This window comes from Neofelis nebulosa, chromosome 9 (genome assembly GCF_028018385.1).
Source record: "Neofelis nebulosa isolate mNeoNeb1 chromosome 9, mNeoNeb1.pri, whole genome shotgun sequence".
In the NCBI taxonomy this organism is placed as follows: domain Eukaryota; kingdom Metazoa; phylum Chordata; class Mammalia; order Carnivora; family Felidae; genus Neofelis; species Neofelis nebulosa.
The window spans coordinates 118,440,203-118,461,652 of NC_080790.1; positions in this window are offsets into that span (position 1 = coordinate 118,440,203).

A 21,450-nucleotide genomic window follows, 5' to 3' on the forward strand; every position below is an offset into this window, starting at 1 on the left:
CATGGTCTCAAGATTATGAGATGGAACCCCGAATCAGGTTCCACGCTGAGTGTAAAGTCTGCTTTGGATTCTCTCTCTCCCTCTCTCTCTGCCCCTTCTCCTGGTCATGCTTGCCTGCTCTCTCTCTCTCTCTTTCAAAATAAATAAACATTAAACAAAATACACAGATCTCTCTTTTTTTTTTTTTAATTTTTTTTTTCAACATTTATTTATTTTTGGGACAGAGAGAGACAGAGCATGAACGGGGGAGGGGCAGAGAGAGAGGGAGACACAGAACCGGAAACAGGCTCCAGGCTCTGAGCCATCAGCCCAGAGCCTGACGCGGGGCTCGAACCCAGGGACCGCGAGATCGTGACCTGGCTGAAGTCGGACGCCCAACCGACTGCGCCACCCAGGCGCCCCACAGATCTCTTTTTAAAAAAGTTTTTATTTATGGGGCACCTGGGTGGCTCAGTCGGTTAAGCATCTGACTTCGGCTCAGGTCATCATGGTCTCGGGGTTCATGGGTTTGAGCCCCGTGTCGGGCTCTGTACTGACAGCTCAGAGCCTAGAGCCTGCTTCGGGTTCTGTGTCTCCCTCTCGCTCTCTGCCCCTCCCCCACTTGCGCTCTGTCTCCCTCTTTCTCTCTCTTTCTCAAAAATAAACATTAAAGGGGTGCCTGGGTGGCGCAGTCGGTTAAGCGTCCGACTTCAGCCAGGTCACGATCTCGCGGTCCGTGAGTTCGAGCCCCGCGTCAGGCTCTGGGCTGATGGCTCAGAGCCTGGAGCCTGTTTCCGATTCTGTGTCTCCCTCTGTCTCTGCCCCTCCCCCGTTCGTGCTCTGTCTCTCTCTGTCCCAAAAATAAATTAAAAGCGTTGAAAAAAAAAATTAAAAAAAAAAACATTAAAAAAAATTTCAAAAAAGTATTTAAATTCCAGTTGGTTAGCATACTGTATAATATTAGGTTCAGGTGTACAATATAGTAATTCAACACCTCTGTACATCACCTGGTGCTCATCACAAGTGCACTCCTTAATCACCATCACCTGTTTTACTCATCCCTTCACTCACCTCCCCTCTGGTAACCATTACTTTTTGTTCTCTATAGTTATGAGTCTGTTTCTTGTTTTGCTTCTCTCTCCCTCTCTTTTTTCCCCTTTGCTCGTTTATTTTGTTTCTTAAATTCCACCTATGAGTGAAATCACATGGTATTTATCTTTCTCTGACTGAGTTATTTCTCTTAGTGTAATACTGTCTGTAGCTCCATCTGTGTCGTTGCAGATGACAAGATTTCATTCATTTTTATGGCTGAGTAATATTCCATTGTGTATATATGCCACATCTTCTATCCATTCATTCTATTGATGGCACTTGGGCTGCTTCCATAATTTGGCTATTGTAGGTAGTGCGGCTATAAACATTGGGGTGCATGTATCTTTCAAACTAGTATTTTTGTATTCTTTGGGTAAATACCTAGTTGTGTGATTTCTGGCTCATGGGGGTAGTTTTATTTTTAACTTTTTGAGGAAACTCCATACTGTTTTTCACAGTGGCTGCACCAGTTTGCATTCCCACCAACAGTGCAAGAAAGAGGACTCCCTTTTCTCCACATCCTAGCCAGCACCTGCTGTTTTTTGTGTCATTGATTTTAACCATTCTGACAGCTGTGAGGTGATAGCTCATTGTACTTTTGATTTGCCTTTCCCTGATAAGTGATATTGAGCATCTTTTCATGTGTCTGTTGGCCACGTGGATGTGAAGACCCAATCTCTTTTAATACATTTATTGTTAGGGAGTCAATAAATGACTTCCAAGGTCATTGGGTCCCAGTGACTCCCAAGGTCATTGTTTCATTCTCGGATAGCTGTGATGGTTAGTGCATTCTTTATAGTGAGCTGAAATTGTCCTCCCTGATGTCTACCCACTAGAGCTGAGTGGGATTCTTTCACATCCATTCAGTCAGCAAATTTGTAGTCAGTGTGTAATATGGGCCAGGTTCTCGGTAGACTGGATGCCCAGAGGAACAGAAAGAGAAATTAGACATAGATCCTTCCCTCAGATAATGTGGCCTAGGGTTTGCAGAATTTTTTTTGTTTATTAGACCTGAATAATAGGAAATTATTATTCCCCTTTCTGTGTGACAACCCTTCAGAGGCTTGGAGATAGCCACTATATCCACCCTATGCTTTCCCTTCTCAAGGCTATTGTAAGTCAGTCATCACACAACATGGGATCCAGGTCCTCAGCATTCTTGTCTCCTCCTCTAGACATGTTCTCATGTGACAGTGTTGCCCTCAGAATGTGGGTCCCAGAGCTGAGCCCCATGGCCCAGACGTGATCTGCCCAGGGCAGCACCTGGCTGGTCTGACCTCTGGTTTCTGTTGATACAGTATTATCATGTTCACTTTCCCCCTCTTCCTTCTTTTCTTCCCTCCTTCTCTCCCTCCCTCCCTTCCTTTCTTTTTTACAGCTATATTGCACTGTTGAACTTGAGGTCAACTCAAACCTTTAAGTCATTTTCACTGGAACTCTTCTTTTGTTTTTTTAATGTTTATTTATTTTGAGAGAGAGAGAGACAGAGAGAGGGGGGAGAGAGCACAGAGTGGGGGAGGGCAGAGATAGAGGGAGAGAGAGATTTTCAAGCAGGCTTTGAGCTCTCAGAGCAGAGCCCTATGTGAGGCTCAGTCTCACAAACTGAGATCATGCCCTGAGTTGAAATCAAGAGTCGGTCTCTCCACTGACTGAACCACCCAGGTGCTACTCACTGGAACTCTTCTTAATCTAGATTCTTTATACCTTGTACTTTGGGCACTTGATCATTTGGAACTGTACAGTCCAATATGGCAGTCACTAACCCCATGTGGCTAGTTAAATTTTAAGTACTAAAAATTAAATATTAAAATTTCAGTTTCTCAGTTGTACTAGCCATATTTCAAGTGCTCTACAGCCACTGGTAGCTACAGATTTAGGACATTTCCATCATCGCAGAAAGTTCTGTGGGACTGCTTTGGCTTGAACCAAAGGGCAGGAATTTACATTTGTTCTGTGCGGCACCTCATCTTGTTGGTTCCAGCACAGCCCCAAGGCTGCTGAGATCTTCTGGAAACTAATTTTGGTTTACAGAGTGTTTGCCCTTCCAGCTTCATGCCAGCAGCAGATCTGATAAGCATTTCATCCCTTCCTTTGCTTCATCTGAAGCCACTGATAAAAATGCCAGCAGAGCAGAGAGGGCTGCAAGTGAGCCCCGCACGTGGCACTCAGCACTCTGGCCCCATGTGGCAGTCGTGCAGTAGTTTAACAGATGAGGCCTCCATACCAGGCTTTGCGTGCTGTGCCCTGAGTACACACAGGGAGACGGACGGCAGCAAGTTAAAGAGGGTTCTGCTGTGGTGGGCGCTCTAGTAGTTCACATGCCTTTGTCTCACAACTGGGACTGCTTCTGTCTGGTGTACGGTGGTTAAAAACGCAGGCTTGGGAATCAGCTTCCTGGATTTGAATCCTGGCTCTGCCACTTCATCAAACTATGTACTGTCTTTGTGTTTCAGTTTCCTACTGTAGAAAGAGGGGATAAGAAGAGCCTCTTTCTCACAGTGTTATTGCGTGATTAAATGAGTTAGTGCAAGCAAAGCTCTTAAAACAGTGCCTGGAACGTAGTAAGTGCTCCAAACATGCCGGTTATCATTAGTTCTTATTATTAATTATAATTTTCTCCTCCTGGACAAGACGTGCTTGGTCTTGCTTTGGGGCCTTGGCTCCCTCAGTTCTGCTCTTAGTTTGTGGAAATTCTTTGGAGTGCAAACTAAGCCCCCCTCCTTGATTTTTTAGGTTCTCAGCTGCTTGTTTGGCATTTAGTTTCCTATGCTGGAGGAAAGGACCATAGTGAAGAACTTGAATAATGGTTGGGCTTTATCTTAGCTGTGCTGCCTGGTGGAGAGACCTAGGACAGGCCGCTCATCTGCAAAATGGGGATAATCACAGCTGCCACATAGGACTATAGGCTAAGGGAGACAAAGGAGGTGAAAGCTTCTGCACATAATAGGCCTTTACCTTCGTTTTGACTTTCAGTAAAACCCACGAAATACATAACACTTGCTTCTTTCCCCTGGCTCTGCTTTATTTAGTATCTAACAAAGGAGGACAGGCTCATTACTCCTTGTACTTCTGGAGGGCCTGGCCTTGTCCCAGAAGCCCTCAGTTTCTTCATCTGTGGAATGGACCCCCATCTCCTCCCCGCTGCTATCTTGCTGAACTTGCGTTAATTCCTCCCTCCCCAAACCTCAGTCTATACTCCAAGTAGGACCTGAAGGAGCGCCTATAAGGGCTAGAGGTTATAATCCTAATTTAGAAAAGCTCCTTACTCTGGTCGTGCCAGAGCCTGTGGAGGGTGAGCGTTGGGGTCAGGGGCCAGTTCTTGGGAGGGCCCCAGAGAGTCCAGAGGTAATGCCACCTGGGAGAGGGCTGGAAGGCGCTGCGCGATCTTCCGCAAGCTTCGGCGGCGGGAACAATGGACGGGTGGTGGGGAGGCTGGTGGGCGTCGGCCAGGTCCCGGCTGGAGGTAGAGGAGGCCGGCGAGCGGGACGCCGGGCCGTGGGGTTAGCCCGGGGCACCGGGCCGGGAGCCGAGGCGTCTTAGCTACGGAAAACCCAGGCCGGCGCTGCCGAGGCCCAGGGAGGAGGTGGGGGCGGGACGCGAGCCCACCGGGCCGGGACGGGGAGGGCGAAGAGGCCCGGGTGGGGTCGGTCTCCTCTCCGTCGCCCCGCCGCGCCGCTCGGCCCTGGCCTCTGAGCTCCGCGGCGGCTCAGGTAGACGCCGGGCGCAGGGCCCACGTGGGGAAGCGGGCGGCGGGCTACGGACGCCAGGAGGGCTCGCGGGGCTCAGCCCCCTCCCCTCCCCTCCCCTCCCCGGGGGCCGGCGCGGCTCCTCCCGACGCGCGGCCCCGGCTCCGGCGGCTCCGGCGGCTGCGGCGCTCCCCGGCTGCTCGCCGTTCGGCGCCGCTGCTCGCTAGCTCGTGGGCGGCTGCTGGGGAGGCCGGGATCGCCGCCGCCGCCTCCTCGGGGGCAGCCGGCCGGGGCGGGGCGGAGGGGGAGCCGGGGTGTGGGGGGAGGGCGGGGAGGGGGCTGGGCGCCGTGGGAGGGAGAGAGCGAGCGAGCGAGCGAGCGAGCGAGCGGGGCATTTCTGCGTAGCTCGAGTGCGCCTCGGAGCCCGCCCGGGCGGCCGCCGGACGCACGGACTGAGGACAGACAGCGCCCGGAAGCCGCGCCGCCCCTGCCAGGTTAGCCGCCCGTGCCACCGTCGTCCGGGCCCCGGGGACCCCGCCGCGTCTGCTCTCGTGTGTGTCTGTGTGTGGAGAGGGCTCCGGGCTCGGTCTCCCGTCCTCGAGCACTGACAGGCCGGCCCCCGGGGGGTGGACACCCGCGGGGCGGAGGGCGGGCGTCCCAGCCAGGAGCCCCGGGCCTTGGTCCGTGAGTCTCAGTACTGGCGCCGGTATGTGTGGCGGGGTCCACATCTCCGGGTGCTGGGTGTGAGCGCGCGTGTGCCCGTGGGTCTGGGCAAGTGGTTGCTGTGTGTGTGCGCGCGTGCGTGTGCTCGGGGTGTGCATCTGCGTGGGAGGGGGGGTGTGCGCTGTATGTCTCCGCGTGTCTGGACTGGATGGCGTGTGTGTATCTGGGTGAGGGTGTGTGTGTCTGCGTGTGTCCGTGAATGTGTCTATTAGAGGGTGTGTCCCAATATGTAGCTGAGTGTGTGTACATCTGGATGAGGGTGTGTGCCAGTGGCCTCGCTTGTGGCTGGACCCCGTGGGTGTGTGTGTGTGTGTGTGTGTCGCCGTGTGAGCGCTAGTGTGACTCCCCGGGTGTGCGCGTGTGAGGGCGGGTGTGCACCCGCGTAGCCCCCGTGTGCGTGTGCGCGGCTTTGTCTCCGCACTGCCGGGAGGAAGGGGTGGGGGGGGGGGCGGCGGCCGACGCGCTCTAGTCCCCGGGAGCCAGCCACTTGGCCGGGGCGGTGGGTGGCGGCGGCGGCGGGAGTGTCCCCGCCGGGCGGAGACTCTCTGCCGGCAGGTGGGCGGCCACACCCCAGGGTCCAGAAAGAGCTGGGCTGACGGCGGAGCCCGCGCACCCGGGCGAGCTGGAGCGGAGGGCGTGTCCTGCCTGAAGCCCGGGTGTGTGTTTGTGTGTGCGCGCGCGTGTGCGTGTGTGTGTGCGTATGTGTGTGTGTGGAGGGGTGGGCGTGTGTGCGTGTCGGTGTGTGTGGGGGGGGTGGTGGCAGCAACAGCGGTCCTCAGGCTGGTGACCAAGTCGGTTCAAGGATCCATTTCCTGTGGCGGCCTGGGGACAGTGGCCCAGACCGGGCCTAATCGGGTCAGCCACACTCCCACCCTCACCCTTACAGCTCTCAGGGGTAGAGCTGCACCTTAGGTGCCCTGAAAGGAGGGAAAACCGCTCTCTTAAAGGGCCAGAGCCCATATGGGAATACGACCCCCCACCCCTCAGGAGACCTCTACTCTGAGAGTGGTCTCTGGGTGTGTCTGTACCCCTTTCCCCACGTACTGGTGTAGCGCATGCATGTCTAGATTTGTAGTCTGTCTGCATGTGTGTCTCTCTGTGTTTTTCTTCTGCATTTGGGTGCCAAGGTATGTTTTATCAGTGAACAATGAATACTGTATCTTTATGTACATGTATATGTGTTTTTATAAGTTCTGGTATATTTGTTTTTATGTACATGTATAGCTGTTTGTATATTAAGTGAGTCTATGTGTGTGGGTTTGCAAGAGACATGCCATTTTGCTGCCAGCTAGGATAGGATAGAAAAATTCTGTCCAGGGCCATTCTAATATAGAAAAACTGGGTGAAAAGCTGGTTTAGAAATTTAAAACCCCTGGTTTTGCGGGTTTCAGATGCTGGTACTGAAATGTGGGTAGATTGGGGGTAGCCTGGATACAAGGATAGAGGGAAGCTGAGACTCTTAAGGAAGAAAGGATTTGTTCCGGAGGAAGGACATCCAAGTGCAAGAATTCTTCCTCCACTTCCAGTTTTTCTTCCCCGTTACTTCACCTCCCCTCTCCGCTGCTCTGCTTGCCAGGATAAAGTGCACAGGATTTGGAGTGTGAAAGGGAGGGAGCTGAGAGTGTAAAAGGAAGGAGGGTGGATGGGTGATAGGATTGGGGGCCAAGAGCAGATTTCTGCAATTCTTAAAATGTTTGTGGCAGCAGAATCTGGGGAAAGCTGAGCTTGCTGTCCCCTTTCCTGAATCCCTTTCCTGGGACAGGAAAGACTCTGGCTTGGAGCTCAGGAGCCCTGGAGTCTGGTCCAGGGGTCTTCTTTGGACTTTGGTCAAACCCTTTTGTGTTTATCTGTTCACTCAGCACATTTGTATTGCACTTCTCTTAACGTAAGAGTCTAAACCCCCTAAGCCTCAGTTTCCCTGGCTGAGCAGGTAGTAAGATAAATTCTGGGACTCAGAGCTCCCTTAGGTGTCTCAGAGTGATGGAGTTTGTCTCATTGCTACCCAGATTTAGAAATCTACCTTTCTAGCCCCCAAGGATCCTGGCTGTGGTCCCCACTCACTATGCCCCCATATCCTTTGCCCCCGTATCCTTTAGAGCAGTAGCTCTCAAAGTATGGTCACTCCACTAGCAGCAGCAGGGTCACCTGGGATCTTGTTAGAAATGCAAATCTGAGGGGCTCCCATCGGACAAACTGAATAACTCATGGAGCCCAGCAGTCTATGTTTTCACAAACACAGGTGATTGTCTTGCCCTAGAACTTAAGAGAGGTACAGAGAGGCAACTGGAACCTCCTATAGGTTGAAACACCGGGAAAGCATCCCTTGTCTTCTCCCACATACGTACTGAAGTGGCCCTGCAGCCCTAGCCTGGCAGGTGGGGGTTCTGGTTTCAAGTCCCAGGTCTTCCCTGAGATCTTGGACAAATTACCCCTTCACCGAATAATGTAATAACTCGTTGTCTGCTCTGGGCTTGGCTTTGAACAAGGGGTGTCATTGCTCTGCTCAGTTCTCTGCTCCTTACCTTGACCTCTAAGACCTTCAGGATCAAGTCCCTGCCCACCTCTCTGGAAACCAGCTACTCTAGCCTTCTTTTAGTTCATCTAGGCACCATGAACTCTCTGGCCTCTGGGATTTTGCACATTCTGTTCCTTCTGTCTAGCATACTCTTCCCTTGATTCTTACCTTGTTTAACTCCCATTCTTCAGATTTCAGCCCAAGAGTGATTTTCTCAGGGGGGCTTCTGCCAACTCCCTGGAATCAGTTTTTCTTGTTACACGTTCTTAGAGCTCCCTGTAGTTCATAGTGTTCATGAGAGTTTGTAATTATACATAAACTTGCTAGTTGTTTGTCTCCCCTCACTAAGGTACAAATGTCACCTGGGTAGAAATTTGCTTGTCATTCTTCCCAGTGTCCCCACACAGTGCCCAGCTTATGATTGGTATTTGATAAATTTGTTGAAGTGGATGACTTTATATAATGGGTGATGGTACTAAGTGATTCCCAAAGTGTCCCCTCAAGCCCTGACATTGTAATATCTAAGCAGGCCTCAGACTTCTTAGAGGTAGATTTATCTGTCTTTTTTACTACTATATCTCCTGGCCATAGATGGACGCCAGCTACGTGCTTGGGCCCATCCATGCTGGACTCTGCTCTAGGGGAGGCAGGAGAAAGCTCTCCAGGAAATACAGCCTTGCTAGTGTCTGTGTCCTCCTGGAATAGGGTTCTGTAGAATGAGAAGAGGAAGAGCATTGGATAAGGAATCTAAAGATCTGGGTCCATGCCTTGTATGCGGGCAAGTTGCTTTTCCTTTTTTGTTTCCTTTTCTGTAAAATGACGGTATTAGGATGGATGGTGTACCTAATACTGGTTACAAGCACTGGCTTGAGAGTCATTCAGGCTTGGCCACATACCAGTTGGGTAGACTTGGGCAAGGCACTTCATTTCTTCCTTCATTTCCTAAAACAGAACCAATAATAGTATCTGTTCCATACGGTTGTGTGGTAACGTACATGGGATGCTGTACATAGTTCTGAGCTGGTAGTAAACACTTGGTAAGTATTAGCAATTGTTACTGTTCAATTCAACACTTTTTAAAAATGTTTTTATTTATTTTTGAGAGAGAGAGAGAGAGAGAGAGAGCGAGAGCGAGCACGAGCTGGGGAGGGGCAGATAGAGAGGGAGACACAGAATCTGAAGCATGTTCCAGGCTCTGAGCTGTCAGCACAGAGCCCGACGCGGGGCTCGAACTTGTGAACCATGAATCGTGACCACGTGAAATGGACGCTCAACTGACTGAGCCACCCAGGCGCCCCAGTTCAACATTCTTGAATGCCTTTGTGCTGGGCCCTAGGGCTCCAGGAACGGAGATGAATCCAGCAGTCCTCACAGGCGGGGTAAACGGGCAGACGTGTAAAGATGTACAGTGTACAAGGTATCAGGGTGAGGTTGTTCACTAAGGAAAAGTCTTCACAAAGAAGAGAGGTGGTGTTTGGGCTGGATTTATCTTCCAAGTAGTTAGAGCAGCATGTGCAAAGGCACCAGGGCTTGTTAGGGGGAACTCCAAATAGTTCCATCTGTTGGAGCAGATGGTGGTGAGTGGTGGGGACAGGTGGGGCACGACTGGCCTGGAGTAAGGCCGGAAAGGAAGTCTGGGGTCCGATCTGGCTCAGGCTGAAGAGCTGGAGTTCTACAGGTGGTAGGGAGCTAGGGAAGAGGATTAAGCTAGCCTCTGAAAGAATCAGATTTGCATTTCAAAAACACAGCTCTCCAGGTGGTGGTAGAGGGTGGGCCAGATAGAGAGCCAGGTGGGGGCAGGAGTGCTGTTGACCTGGAGACTGGTCTCAGAGGATGCTTGTTTGTGTGATAGAAGGTCCCTGTGGGGTGGATAGAGACTAGGATGGGAAGGAGCACAGGTGGTGGACTTCAGGCCAGCTTGGGTCAGGGAGGTGAAGGAGAGGCAAGACTGACCTCTCACAGGCCTTCACACCCCTTAACCTCCAAGGCTGCCTAGTGAGTAGGAATCTGAAAATAAGAGTCCCAGGTCTGCTGCTCAGTGGATTCACAATATATTAATTTCCTAGGGCTGCTCAATGGAGTACCACAATCTGGGTGGCTTAAAAAAGCAGACATTTATTCTCTCACAGTCCTGGAGACGGAAGTCAGAAATCAAGGTGTCAGCAAGGTTCCTTCTGAAGATTCCGTGGGGGGAGTCTCTCTCGAGCCTCTCTCCTAGCTTCTGGTGGTTGCCTTGGTGTTCCTTGGCCCTCAACTCCCTCTGCCTCTGTTGTCACATGGTTTTCTCCCCTTTCTCCCTGTGTCTGTGTCACCTTCTCTTTTTAAAAGGACACCAGTCATATTGGATTTAGAATCCACCCTAATCCAGTATGACCTCATTTTATTTTAACTAATTACATCTGCAAAGACTATTTCCAAATAAGGTCACATTCTGAAGTTCTGGGTAGACATGAACCTGGGGGACACTATTCAACCCAGTACATACAGGAAGATGGAAAAGAGTGCAAATCCTGGAGCCCCACAAACCTGGGTGCAAATCCAAGCTTTGCAAGGGAGCATGAGCTTTTGAGCAAATCAATTACTTTTCCTCAGCCGCAGTTTCGTCTCCTGTGAAATGGAGACGGTAGCCCCTGCAGTGGCATGCTGTGCTGTGGAGGTCAGCCCTGGTCTGCATAGCGGGTGTGAGTAAGCCTGGTGAGGTGGCACACAGTAGGAGCCCGGTAATGATTACTTTCTCTTTGGCACCCCCTGCTCCGCACTTAGTAGCTGGGACGCATCACTTAAATCTTGCTGCACTTCCTCATCTGCCTAATATGAATTAGCATCATCCAGCTCTACTTACCTCACCAGATTGTGAATCCCAGGGGAAAATGAGAAAGCTCTTTGTAAATTGCTTAAGAGTCTGCTGCTGGGATTTTCAATTATAATCATCATCATCATAATAACCCTCGGCCATCGCCACTTCCACTGCATTCTCAGCGGGCCCCTGCCCAGCCCACTCCTCTCCTGAGGCAAGTCTTCTTTGCCCCTGTGTGCCCCGAGATCTCCTACAAAGCATAGCCACCATCAGTTAGGAGAACCTTAGAGATGGTCCTTACCCTCCATTGCCCTCATTAGCCAGAGAAGGGAAACACACTCTGCGAGAAAGTGACATCCCGAAGGTCACACAGCTGGTCAGTGGCAATTGGAACACCTTGTCTGTGGCTTCTTTTGAAGGTCTGAACAGTGGTTTTCCCCTATTGCAATGTTGGCCAAGGAGCAGGATCGTGGGGCCGGTGGAAGCCTTCAGAGGGTACTGTGCAGCACAGAGATGGGGAGCCAACGGGAAGAGTGCTGCTGAACCAGGGTCAGAATCCCAAGCAAGGGGGTCCCTGAGTCCCTTGAGTGAGCAGGCAGTGCCTGTGCAGGCTGAATGGGCAGGTTGTTTGTTCTCAGCCTGGCTTGGCCACCTCTGCCTGCTCCAGCTGGAAGAAGCCACCACAGGCGGGCAGTGGCAACGTGGGGAGCCAGAACCTGGAGGTAACCCAAGGCTTCAATGTCCCTATTGACACCCAAGGTTGTGCTTCTCAGCAGGCTGTGTCACTCTAAGCCTTGCCTTGGCGGGGCGTAGGGAAGGCTCTGGAAAGGTGAGAAGGCTTATCCTGCCTTGACAATTGCCCTGAAGTCCTCTTCCTTTTCCCTCAGCTGGAGGAGCCAGACCCCTCTTCACCCCTTGATTTTCCTTACCTACCTCCCTCCTCTTAGTTTTCTCTTCACTCCCTTGTCCTGCCTTCCCCTCTTCATCTCCCCATCTTCTCTCCAGATTGGAAATCTAAAGATAAAGTCTCCAGACCCAGTTCGAGTGGGTGGTTCTGGGGTTGCTTGGGGCCACTTATGAATCAGAAAGCCTAGAGTCTTCCTCGTCAGAGGCCCACTCTGGTGACTGATAAACAGCTGCTTACGTTATTGGCTTACCATGTGCCAGGCCCCATGCTAAGCGCTTTACATGCCTTATGTCTTTTAATCCTTGCAGCTACCCAGCAAGGCAGAGATTAGATCCCCATTTTATTAAAGGAGGCTAAATAACTTACCCAAGCCCTACTCAGCCCTCCACCAGCAAGTGGCACACTGGGATTTAAACATAGATCTATCGAAAGCCCATGGGTACTCTTGAATCTTTCCTATACTGCCCTGGATGGGACATTCAAGAGTGTTCAGGGGTTCACAGAGGGATGTGCACTCACTCAAATTCAGAGAGCAGATTCTCAGCTCAGAGAGCGGGGTCTCCAATCCAGTTCACCTGCTTCCCAGCCTGTGCTGTCACCTCACTCAGGGATTGGCCTTCCTACAGTGTTGGCCCCAGGGCTGGCCACAGCTCTGAGCCCATCTGAGTCTAGGCAGCAGCCCACCTGCATCACGGACAGGTGACAGGGCAGGTCTGAGGGTATTTGGCTTTTTCCCTAGATATTGTTTGGTCATTGGTCACCTTAGTTTTTCACAGATTATCCTGAGTCTTCTAGTTAAATAAGCTTGTCATTTACAAAGCATGATAGCTTTATCTCTTTGGGAGGGCACTTGGGGGCTTGGAGATCTTCTATCAGGCTCAGTGATGGGGAGGGGAGGGAAACAGGGGAGCAGAGGCTAGAACCAGGGAACTCACGTTTAGGAGGACACTCATGCCAGAAAGGAAAAGGAAGGAAGCCAGAGCTGGCTAAGGGCCAGAGAAAGTCCACAGAGAAGAAAGGAATCTGCAGGCTGGAGCTGATAGGGAACCTGTCACTCCAAGTTCAACCCTGGAGTTCAGACTCCCTCACAGGCAGGGCTGCTAATCTCAGAATGTCACTTCTAAATCTGGGGAGCTTCTTCAGTCAGCTTGCTGGGACTCCTTCCACCCCCATCGAGACCATGACCATGGTCAGCTTGAGCAGGTGATTCAACCAGAAGGAACTTTGATTAATGAGCAGTGGCTTTAAGCCTTCAAGACACAGAACCCTCTCTTCATAGGCAAGGAAACAGAAGTGCAATATGTGACATAGCTAAAAGGAGAGTGGTTCAGCATCTCACCCCTTACTCCCTCCTCTGAGGGTTCTTTAAGGCAGGCTGCCTCAAAATTTGCTCCTCCAAGAGTAGCAAAGGGGAACTTGCTAAAAATAGACTCTTTTCTAAGACTCATCTAGAGATTCAAACTCAGCTGCCTCCTGGGAGGGTGGGATCCATGGTGGGGCCTTGGAATCAGCCTGTTTTGACAGATTCCTTGTCAAGGTGATTGTGACACCAAGGGTTCTCAGATCACCCTTGGAGAATGTTGATATCAAATGTTCATGAACTTCTGAAATGGCATGAATAATTTTGAGAGTGTGCCTTGTTCTTGGGAAAGGATCCATAGGATCCATAGGATCAGAGTCTTTGAATCACGACCCATCTTTAGGGTTGTTTTGTAAGAGTGGGAGCCTAATGACTGGAAAAGGGTCACTGGGGAGCTAACAGCAGAATCATGCATTGAAGGCAGATCTCTCCTGACTCTCAGCACATTGCTGGTTTTAAGTGAAGATGCTGAGGGACTGTAGGCCAGTTCCTTCCCCTACCTGGGCCTCAGTGTTTCCAGCTATAAAATGGGGGTTGGACAGGATAAGCCCAAATTCCCATGTAACTTTGCTCAGTGGCTCTAGAAGCCAGGTTTCCTGCTGCCCAGTTCACATTCTTTGCCCTTTTCCTTGCTGTCTCCTCAGCTTCCCCCACTTTGAAGGCAGTGCCCCTCCCTTTAGCATCTCTCATCTTCAAAGATTCCATCCAGAGCCTGGATTCTAATCCCTTGAGTCCCTCCAGTCAAACCACATGCCCAGGTGCCCAGCTATTTCTCTCTTTCTGTGCCCATTCACAGTAAGTGATCCAGATGCCTGTGAGTCTAGGGATGCTCAAGGTGGCACCTCTTTAGGGCTGGACACTGGGGCCAGTGTCAGGGAGAGGGGCTTGGAGAATGTGTTTCCTTTGGCTCCTGGGACATGCCCAGCCCCTACCTGCATCTTTGTGCCAGGTCCCTGGGTTCTTCCTGCCAAGAATGCCATCCCCCCTTCTTTAATCACTGTTGAAATCCTGTCTACCTTTTTAAGGCTCAGCTCAGATGCGAACCTCTCTCTCACAAAGCCTGTGGACCCTCCCACCCTTACTCCTATAATGAAAATCTGTCTTTGCTCTGCATTCTCTTAGCGCCTTGTCTGTTCCCCTCTGGGGACGACTTCTCCCTGGTCTTAGCTTTACTGTGGGACATGGGCTTGCCTCTCTTGCAGGATTGTGAGCACTAGGATGTCTCATGTATCATTCTTTGCTCCCCAGCACCTAGCATAAGGCTTTGCACAGAGCAGGTGCTTAATAGAAGGTTATTGAGTTTTATTTGCAAAATCTGCCTCTGACCTTGGGCTGGGCTGGGTTCTCTAGAGGCCCCATGGCCCCATCCCTGGTACAACTTCACACACGTCCCCTTTTTTCTTTGTGGATTGGAGGGAGGCCAAGTAGGGCAGTGGGTAAGAACTTCAACTCCAGTCTTGACTCTGCCATTTCTTGGCTGTGTGACCTTGGATAAGTCACTTCACCTCTCTAAGCCTCAGTTTTCTCAGCTTAAACCAAAGGGCTAAAGATAACAAGTCTGTTGGGGGTTTGGGAGGATTAACTGAAATGATATGTGTAAAATGCTGAGATCTGAGCATTGTACAGAATAAATGGTCAATATGTGATTATAATTCATTATTTCTCAGTTAATGGTTATTATCATTGTTGTTTTGGCAGACACCTATCATGGTTGGAGTATCATATACTGGGGGGAGAGAGTGAGACACAGAAAAATCATTCCAAGAGCCTCTTGGTCTCCATGGTTCTAAGGTCAAGTAGGGGCAGTAAGAGTCTTCTATAAGGAGTAGCATCTGGAAGAAATATGGCAGACTGAGCTGAAGAGGGAGAGATCAGGGTGGACTCCATAATCGGCATAGACAGGTATTCCCTGTGGAGATAAAGGAGAGGAGCTCCAGGCTGGAGATGAGAAAATGGGGGCACACACTTGAAGAGTTGCCCAAAGGACACAGGAAAGAACAGAGTGGAAGCAGAGGCAGCCCCAGAATCTCCACATAGAAGGGGCTTAGGGAGGGGCGGCATCAAGCTTTGTTTTGCCAAGAAGAATTTGGGGGCTTGATGGCTCACAATGCCACTATGGAGAACGAGAGAGAAAAGACTAGAAGAGTAGGGCTTTGTTGTGGGGGTATTGGCGGGGGGAGCTTTGTCTATCTGGGCTTGAGCTGAGAATGGTCAGGGGTGGGCTGTGGTCCCAGGCCTCTGCAGGCCTGCCTTGGAGTCTGTCTCGTAATAACAGGGCCGGCTGTCTACCTGGTTGAGGTAGAGATCCAAACTCTGGTCTATCTGAAGGTAAAGCACAAACTGATCCCAGAAGTGTCAGAATCTCTGACAATCAGAGCTGGCTAGCAGGAGAAGCCATCTCTTGATCCACCCTCCTCATCCCCACATACACAGATGGGAAGCAGAGGCCCAGAAGGGGGAGCCCCCACCCAAGAACTGGCCAGTTCACTGGCCACGGTGAGTTCAGTGCTAGCCCCAGGTGGGCTGTGGACCTAGGCCTGCTCTGGGGGTGGGGGAAGAGGGTGAGGAGGGAGACAAAGAACCCGAGGAAGGGTGTAAATGACAAGCAAATGCCATATTGGTAACAATCTGTTGCCAGGGTGTATGTGTGATCCTAGGCGAGTGGGATGTGAGTGGGCTGGAGCGTCATTATTCTGGGCTTTCCTTCCCGGGAAGGAAAAAGGACCACATAGGTGGGAGTCAGGGGAATATTGGGGGGTGGAGGAATTCAGGGGGTGGTCTAAGAAGAGAAAAGGCTGTTGCCAAGCAGCAGGAGACACTATTGTATTACAGTGGCACAGAGCACCCCATCATCTGTGGGCATGGCCCTGTATAGCCCTATATGTGATACTCTGCCAGTATCACTCCCATTTTATGGGGGAAGAAGTGAGGCCTCCAAAGGTCACAGGTAGGAAGAACAGGGCCAAGGATGGGGGACATTCCTTCAAAGCCACACCCGTGGCATGCCCTAGGTGGCTGTGGTCCCAGTCCTCAGACCTGGGTCTCAGTGAGGACCTGGGGTCAAAGGGGTCAGGGAGGTGCCAGCCCAGGGCAAGCCACTTTTTGTCTCCTGTATTTCTCCATCAGTCTGCCCATCTATCTGGCCTGTTTTAGTCTAGTTCACCCTGCTCCTTTGCTTGTTAATTGAAAATATTTAGTGAGCACCTACTATATACCAGATCACTGCCCCTGACCCTATGGAACTTCTGCCTTGGTGTGAAGGCTGTCCCACATTGGTAGGATGGGATGGGAAGGAGGAAGTGAGGGGGGTCACTAACCACTCCTTTCTCCCTTCACGCCTACCCCTTCCTCTTCTCTCCCCTTCCAAGTCTCATTAGCCCCCGAAGGGACTTTTTTGCCTGATCTGCCCCCTGCTGAAATGGAAAAGAATCAAAGTTAATGGTTAAACGTAATAATAGCCACTGAGACTTTCACCCTGTGGGGCCGGTGGGAGGGGGCTGAACGTTAGCTGTGTGCTCCTGGAGAGGGGTGGAGACCACCAGGGTTTTCTGGCCTGTACCTGCCACCTTTTTCCCTGACTCTGGAATCTGCCTCCAGGGTCTGTTCCTCCCTCCCCTCCTTCCAGGGGGCAGGCTGCTTCTTGGACCCTTTCCCTGGACTCCAGCTGAGGTGACCCTGGGCGGTGAGTAATGGCTCTGGCCAGGATCCTAGAGCCTCTGAGCGAGTGCTCTTGGGGGAGGTGCAAGACAGGGCATGGCGCCTACCTCTGGGGACCTACCCAGAGAGCTGGCAGCCAGTGGACCTTTGCTGATTTTGCCTCCTGCCTTGTAGGGGTGGGAGGTGGTAGGGATGGCGTCACAAGTGGCCTAAGGTCTGTGTACAGGATTGCTACCTAAGGCAGGCCATGCCATGCCTTTCTCCTGCTCTCCTTCCCTTTTATCCTCTTCATCGGGTGTCCTGTTCTGGGTTATGCTCTGCTGCTGGACTAGGGAATAGGGTTCATGAGAATAGTGGCAAAGGCTTATTTCTTTCTCTAGAAGACTGAACCCCAGACCTGTCCCCTGTCAAGTTTTAGGGACAGAGCTCAGGCTTCCAAGTCAGACAGGCCTGGGGTCTAAGCTGGGTGACCTTGGGAGGTGGCCCACCTCTCTGAGCCACACTGTCATTCTCTGAACAGTTGGTACTCTGATCTCTTTTTCACTATCACTGTGAAGGTAACAGGCACCGGAGGTGGATATTAATATTAGGCTCCGTAGGCGTTCACTGAATGAGTAGACACCATTCTCTTCAGATTCAACTGACTTTGGGAGGCCTAGCTCTGGCTGCGGGCCATGGAGGCCACCATCCCTGCCGTCTAGGACGTGATTGTCTAGAGATACAGTACATACAGTGGCCACTTGGTCACATGTGGCTATAGAGCACTTGAAATGTGGCTAGTGCTACTGAGGAACTGAATTTTTAATCTTATTTGGTTTGAATTACTTTAAAATTAAAAAAAAATCTTTTTAATGTTTATTTATTTTTGAGAGAGAGAGAGAACAAGTAGGGGAGGGGCAGAGAAAGAGGGAGACACAGAATCAAAGCAGGCTCCAAGCTCAGAGCTGTCAGCACAGAGCCTGACGTGGGGCTTGAACCCATGAGCCGTGAGATTATGACCTGAGCCGAAGTCAGATGTTTAACCGACTAAGCCACCCAGGCACCCCTGAATTAATTTAAAATGTAAAAAGCATACTCCAGGGCACCTGGGTGGCTCAGCTGGTTAAACCTCTGACTCTTGATTTTGGCCCAGGTCATGATCTCATGGGTCTTGAAATCAAGCCCTGTGTCAGGCTCTGTGCTGCTTGGGATTCTCTCCCTCTCTCTCTGCCTCTTTCCCTCCATGCAGTCTCTCTCTCAAAATAAATACATAAACATTAAAAAAAAGTTCTCATCACAAGAAAAAAGAAATAAAAAAAAAACAAATAAAAAAAATTAAAAAAAAACAAAATAGAAAAAAACAGTTATCAAAAAACTTCTACAAAAATTAGATTATTAGATTTGTGAATTTACTTTCAGTTGTAAAGGCTAAGGGAATCTAAGTATCCTCTGAAAATTTAGCATCAGAATTGGGATGTGCTCTAAATGTAAGATACATGCCAGTTTTGGAAGCCTTAGTATGAAAAAAAGAATGTAAAATATCTCAATATTTTGTATATTGATTACATGTTGAAATGGATATATTGGGCTAAAGAAATATACTGTTAAAATTAATTTCACCCATTATTTGGTACTTCTTAAAATGCAGCTCCTGAAGATTTTTTTTTTTTTAACATTTATTTACTTTTGAGAGAGACCATGAGAGAGCGTGTGTGTGTGTGTACATGAGCGAGGTAGGGGTAGAGAGAAAGGGAGACAGAGGATCCGAAGTGGGCTCTGTGCCGAGAGCAGAGCCCGATGTGGGGCTTGAACTCATGAGGAACTTGAACTCATGAACCATGAGATCATGACCTGAGCCAGAATCAGATGCTCAACTGACTGAGCCACCTAGGTGCCCCAGCTTCTGAAAATTAAAAAAAATTTTTTTTTTAATATTTATTTTTGAGAGAGAGAGAGAGAGAGAGAGAGAGAGAGACAGCAATAGAGATAGAGACACAGATAGAGCACGAGCAGGGGAGAAGCAGAGAGATACACACACAGAATCCAAAGCAGGCTCCAGGCTCTGAGCTGTCAGCATAGACCCCAACACGGGGCTCAAACCCACAAACTGTGAGATCATGGCCTGAGCTGAAGTCGGATGCTTAACTGACTGAGCCACCCAGGTGCCCCTGAAAATTTTAAATTACATATATAGCTTGCATTATATTGGTATCGGACAGTGCTGTTCTAGCCAGAGTTGAGTTGAACATATTTGAATAAAAATAATACAAGACTATAAAGACTAGTTATTTGGGGTAGCTGTGTTGGGGGGTGAAGATCAGATATTACCTCCCCCACCCCCACTGCCTATATCTGGGCCATGCCCGGTGGTGGAATGTTACCCTGGATAACCCCAAAGCCTCAATGATAAGATTAAGACTTCTGAGGTCAAATGAAAAGCCTGCATCTATCTGGGTGGCCACACCATTCACTTGCTCTGGGTATGACCTTGGGCAAGTCACTTGACTGCTGAAATTTAGTCTGTCATCTGTCAATCTAGATTAACAGTGGGCTTCACCTCATTGAGAGGATTACCTGAGATATAATCCAAGTGTAGGATTTAGCACTGTGCCTGGCATGTGTCAGTAGTCTGGTATCAGCTGTGGTTGTGGTTACTCGTTGTGGGGGTTGTTGATACTGCTGTGGTATCCATCAGCTTGAATTCTCTTGTTCTGTTTTTCTGAAGGGGACATGGGCCAGAGGGAAAGGAGAAGTTAAAAGACCTTGACAGTGGATTTGGGTTGAGGACTGGGGTGAGGGTTGCTTTGTTGGTTACCTCAGGGAATTTCTTGCCTCTGAGGTAGCTCCTTGGATCTTCCCATTCTGTAAGTGATCAGGCAAAGATGTGTGTTCATTTTTATTTTATTTTTTTTAATTAAAAAAATTTTTTTAATGTTTATTTATTTTTGAGAGAGAGAGAGAGAGCACAAACGAGTGAGAATAAGCAGGGGAAGGAGCAAAGAGAGAGGGAGACACAGAATCCAAAGCAGTCTCAGGATCTGAGCTATCAGCACAGAGCTCCACATGGGGCTCGAACTCAACAAACCTTGAGGTCGTGACCTGAGCCAAAGTCAGACGTTTAACCAACTGAGCCACCCAGGTGCCCCCTATGTTCATTTTAAATGTTTATTTATTTATTTTGAGAGAGAGAGAGCAAGCAGGGGAGGGGCAGAGAGAAGGGGAGAGAGAATCCCAAGCAGGCTCCGTGCTGTCAGTGGGGCTCAATCTCATGAACTGTGAGACCATGACCTAAGCCGAAATCAAGAGTCAGATGCTTAACCAACTGGGCCACGCAGACACCCCAATATATGCTCATTTTTACAGATGAGGATGCCGAAGCCTGTTGAAGGGAAATGACCTGGCTAACTGGCCAGAGCCCAAATGCAGGACTTCTCAACCCTATTGTGCTAATAGTGGAGCCAGAGTTAAGAGGCCACCTTTTGGGGTTTAGGAGCAGGGACTGATCTGGAGTCTGGAGCTTATGAGGAATGGTTATTATTAGTCTCTTATAAGTGGGGATCTCCATGCCATTCAGTACAACCACCTCATTTTGAGTTGAAGGAACAGAGAACTGAGTGTGTGTAGATGTGTGTGTGACCTGCCTAGGATCACACAGCAGGTTGGTAGCCAAGCTGGATCTGTTTCTGTTTGTTTAGATCCAGCCCTCAGCTCAGCCTTGGCAGGATGATGGCCCTGCTTGTCAGCCCCCTCCTCTCCTTGCCCAGTCCCCAGAGAGGGCTTCTGAGAAAGAGGCTTTTGTTTTACCAGCTCCTTCTGGTTTCCTCTCAAGGTAGCTTCCCCACCCCCATCCCCCTCCTTCTGCCCAGATTAGCATTTGTCCCTGTTCCAGGTTTAAAGGGCTCTGAAATCTGAAGCTTCTCTATACACATCTACTCTCTAGATATCCACAGGGAAGGACATGGGCTTTTTCATCAAGGAGGCCTGAGTTCACATACCTCTTCTACTGTTAATTTTCTCTGTGGCCTTGGTCAAGTCACTTGTAATATTTTAGTCTCAACCTTCTCATCTGAGAAGCAGGAATCAAAATGGTGCACACACGACCCAGTGGTTCAGAACGCGGGCTCTGGGTCTCACCCCTGCACTGGTTCACTGTAGGGTCTTCAGTGAATCATTCCACCTTTCTGGGTCTCAGCTTCCACATCTGTAAGTGGAGGCTGCTACCTCCGTGATCCTTGTGATACGGCACTGTGCTGAGCTTTTCACACATCTCACTGAACCCTCCTGTTAGCCCTGGAAGCAGACACTATCTTGTTTCCCGAATGAGGAAACCAAGACTCAGAGAAGTGAAGCGACTGGCCCCAGGCCTCAGAACCAGAGAGAGGTGGAGCTGGAGTTCAAACCAGGTCTGTGTGACTGCAGAGCCCCGAGCTTCTACCCACTGTACTGCACTTTTCCCCAGGCACCCTTGCTACCTGGCCTCCTGTAGTTCACCCCAGTGAGTAGGAAAGCGGGTTGTCAGCTGCTGGGAGACTGATGTCACACCTGGAGTGAATGGTGTCCTGAGCCCCATGCTGGCCTCCAGAGCTGGATCAGAGAGCAGACAGTAGGGATCACAGCTTTTGTTCCTGTTGGTCCACCCTCAACCTTCCTAGTCACCTGATTTTCGTGTTCTGTGCGAAGTGGAGCTATCTCATCCCACCTGGAGATTTACTGTTTTGAATCCAGTCCCTCCAACATTCCTGCCCCATTGGGTAT